We start from the raw sequence: 4,077 nt of genomic DNA on the forward strand, positions 1-4,077 counted from the left end.
ACTCATAAACATAAAATATAGAAAAAAATACATAAATGGTCCCTATGGTTTACCCATAATCACAAACCCAGTCCCTGCTACTTGAAAAGACCAAAATACCCTTATACTAACGGATGAACAGTAACGACGTCAGCAAAAAGGGCCATTGATGCAAGTTTTGGAAACCATAGGGACCATGTTCGTCAAAAAAAATTAACAAGGACTGACTTTGTGACTTTTGGCAAACCATAGGGACCATTTTTGTAATTTTGTCTATTAGAAGTATACACCATACTATCTACTTTTCTTCATTTCTGAAGAACATGTCCTAAAATGAAAGAGGAAAGAATGGAACGATTCAAACTCTAACCCTAAACCTAAGAGCCGACTTTAGCAGAAACAGAAAAATCGAAGAATCAAGAATCGCATCAGAGAGTTAAAGAATAAGTGGAGGTTTTTAATGATGGCTTTAGCGATTCAGTGGAGAAATCGTTATCGATAGAATTGAAAAGAAGTGTGATATGGATAGAATTGAAAAGAAGTGCGATATATATATATATATATATATATATATATATATATATATATATATATATATATATATATATATATGAAATATATCAACGAAAGTCGGAGTGATTTATCAGAAGGATATGAATAATTACATGTTTGAAGCCAAAATCGGAGTGTTTAATCAGAAGAGATGTTAGTGGGTGTTTGAAGACGAAGCAATTGGAGCGCTTACTACCTCTAGGACGAAGTCAAGTAACAGATAATTTGATTTTGAGGTAATTTCTGATATAGGATTGAATCTTTTTAAAATTTTGAATTATTATTATTTTTTAATATTTGAAAATTATTTCGACATTCAGTTGAAGAATCATTTTAATTTATTGGGATTTAGTTACATATTGTAAAGTGCTGATAATTTGACAGCGAATTTTTGATCTATTTAATTAAGATTTCTCTTTATTTTTTTAAATCAATACCAAGAGATTCTGTGAAGGGTATTCAGAATGTATTTCACTTCATAACTTGGCTTTGATTAAAATATAATGTTGATGAGTATTGAAATTGTTTGGTAATATTATATAATAACATGGACCATTAAAACAGAAAAACAAATTTATATTTGGATTTATATTTGTGTGTAAATTTAACATAAAAAACTTTTTTTTTTCTTTCAATTTTTTTGAATGAAAAAGTACAATGTTATTTGATGTTTTTTATTTTAAAATAAGAAACAGAATAGTTTGATTGTTCTTGTAAATGCACTTATGATATAGACTGGTAAGGGTATTTTTGACATGCACATTACTGGAGTTTGTGTTTTTTGTTATTTGTATGTTAACTTAAGGATATAATTGTCCTTTTCAAAATTTTGTTGAAGGTATAACATATTTAAAGCTTCATGTTTTTTATTTTAAAAGAAGAAACAGAATGGTTTGATTGCTGTTGTAACTGGACTTATGATATAAACTGGAAAGCGTATTTTTGAAATGCACATTATTGGTGTTTGTGTTTTTTTGTTATTTGTAGGTTAACTTATGGATATAATTGTATTTTTCAAATTTTTGTTGAAGGTATAACAGATTCAAAGTTTCATTTTCCACGGATATTAATTGAAAGTTTTTAAAATATGACATTTTTGTGTTATTTTAAATTTTAATATGTACAGAGGGTGGTGGTGATACTGATTTAGTTATTTTGGTGACCACAAGACTGACATGTGGACCATACGTGTTGCCTCGTACGTTGCAGGTTAAAATCTATTTATTTTTGTTTATTTATTTATTGTTTAGTAGGATTTCAAAGTTAAAGTAAAATTGTTTGTTTATTTGACAAAAGTATCATCTTCAAGATTGTTTGATGGGACTTGAACCTGGATCATATCAATCACTCATGACAAGTCAATAAGAGTATACGCTTATATAATTTTATAAGAACCAGACACATAAATTAAACAGAAGTGGATTCTGTTTGGGTTGTAACTTTTTCAATGGAGTTGGAATGTTAATAAAGGTAAAATGACAAAATTAACCTTTATTAACCTTTTGTTAAAAACTTACATAAATTTTATTTTCTTGAAAATCCAATGAATCCACTTCTCCAGTATACCTGTTATACAAACAACCTATCAACTGTTGACACTAAAACAACAAAGCTTAAATCCATTGAAGAACATTCATCCACCTAATAAACTAAGAACCATTTGTCAAATATAGTTAACAAAATTACATTGGTATAACAACACACATTTGAATAAATACAATTGCCATTGTACTTTAGAAAGTCTTCGAAAAAAAAAAGCATTTTCATCTAAATACAAAACTTATTTCAAATTCATCAATATGTTTAATAAAAGTTCTTACTTTTGATGAGATAAAGAAAGAACCTGTAAACAAAGAAGAATAGAGTAAAGAAATCACATACACACGAAGATAAATTTTTTAAACACATATATGAACTAATAAGTATCAGATACACGAATAGTAGGATGTTATTATATTAAGATGACGATTTTGACATTTTTTAAATATTGTTTATTGAAAGCTTTTTAACTTACAGGTATTGAAGGGATGGCTAATATACATTTTTTTGGGCATTTGTCATATCTTTTTTGAACACAGATCATTTATAGAAATTATACCTTTTATGCATTGTACTTTTAAAACAATGTTGAATTTATATTTTTAATTCCTATTTGTAGGTCTCACTAAAAATATTTTCATGAAAAGCATATTAAAATAAGATGCAGAAAGGATGATTTAATTCAGAACGGATTAACCAGGTGTGTTTTATCTCGACAGCTGTGATAATAATTTTTATGCCCCTGGTCTTATATATTATAGACTATAATTTTGAAGCAAATAAAGGAGAAGATGAGTATCTGATTGAGTATGCAGCCCACAAAAAAAATCGATGAGTATACCTGGAGATATTAGAAACAGAAAGCAAACACCAGTGATGAAATCGATTATGAATGTAAAAGGTAAAGAACATTGTAGTCTTCTTAACCTGATGACGAAAATTGATCTATGAAATTGTGTTGAAACAGAAACGTAAAGACGAATGAAAAGATGTATATATAATCGATATTAATTCTGTTATTGTTATTTTAAAGAAATTTAATCCTTTTCCTGATTTATTGCCATTGATACCGTATGGTAATCAAAGAGTAGATAGGGTAGATTATTAGATAGAGATGTATAAATTTAATACTTATTTTTTTTTTCCAGAATTATAGCAGATATATATGGTATAACTGAAAAAAACTGAAAGTTGGCATTTGAAAAATGCAGAAAAATAAGGGCTCGGTTATATTTTGAAATGAAGGGCAAAGTTGGAATTTCAGTTAGAAGATTTGAGCGGGAAAAATAAAGGTGGAGGAGCTAAAAGAATGCCACGTTGCAGGTTTTGTACTGTTTTATTAGAAGAGAGGATATATATATATATATATAGAGAGAGAGAGAGAAGGGGATAATATAAAGATAAATATGAAAAGTGGTGCAACGTAGCCGAAACCACAAAAATTCAATCGATAAGCATGACGCTTGGTCGGGGATGATGTTTTTGTGCATCACGTGCTTCGTTTTCACGTCTACTCCGGATAACATTGTTATCTTTCTGCTAACAAATGTACAACAATGTAATTTATAAGTTAAAAGGTATAAATTTTTGGTGTACTTTGCATTAAAAAGTCATGTGTTACACATTGGCTCATTGATCGACTTAATGACTTTGTTGTTTAATTTGTTCGAATTTTTTAATTGTTTATTCTTTGACTATTATTACTTTTTATTCTGATGTTTCTGCATTATGTGTTGATTTTTTTTTGTTTTGGTTATTTACTATGTGGATTTATATTTATATGGTGTTGATGTTGCAATTTTTAGTAGCATTTGTATTTGTGCGGATAGACATGTCAATGATGCGGGTTTGAAACGAATCACCCTTGCTCCAAACCCGTTAAGAAAAATAAACACATGACCCGTCCCACTCCAATAACCCTCATGGTCTTGAGTAGTCGGATCCATATCCATATCCACCGAATTAACAAATATCCGACCCATTAACCCAACCCTTTTATAATGTTAG

The 4,077-nt window shown here is 28.8% G+C and overlaps 1 long non-coding RNA gene across 3 annotated transcripts; it reads left to right on the plus strand.

Moving 5' to 3' along the window:
- Nucleotides 1-299: 299 nt before the first annotated feature.
- On the plus strand, nt 300-3,731 carry LOC111904014 (uncharacterized). 3 transcript variants are annotated; one of them, XR_008225565.1, is made up of 5 exons: nt 300-767; nt 1,519-1,562; nt 1,658-1,740; nt 2,690-2,971; nt 3,282-3,731. It is a non-coding gene; the product is annotated as an uncharacterized LOC111904014 (long non-coding RNA). The 3 variants fall into 3 exon arrangements; XR_002854401.3 differs by lacking the exon at nt 1,519-1,562 and having other exon boundaries at nt 2,690-2,770; nt 2,847-2,971; XR_002854400.3 differs by lacking the exon at nt 1,519-1,562.
- Nucleotides 3,732-4,077: the final 346 nt, after the last annotated feature.

The sequence above is a fragment of the Lactuca sativa genome, chromosome 8 (genome assembly GCF_002870075.4).
Source record: "Lactuca sativa cultivar Salinas chromosome 8, Lsat_Salinas_v11, whole genome shotgun sequence".
NCBI lineage: Eukaryota > Viridiplantae > Streptophyta > Magnoliopsida > Asterales > Asteraceae > Lactuca > Lactuca sativa.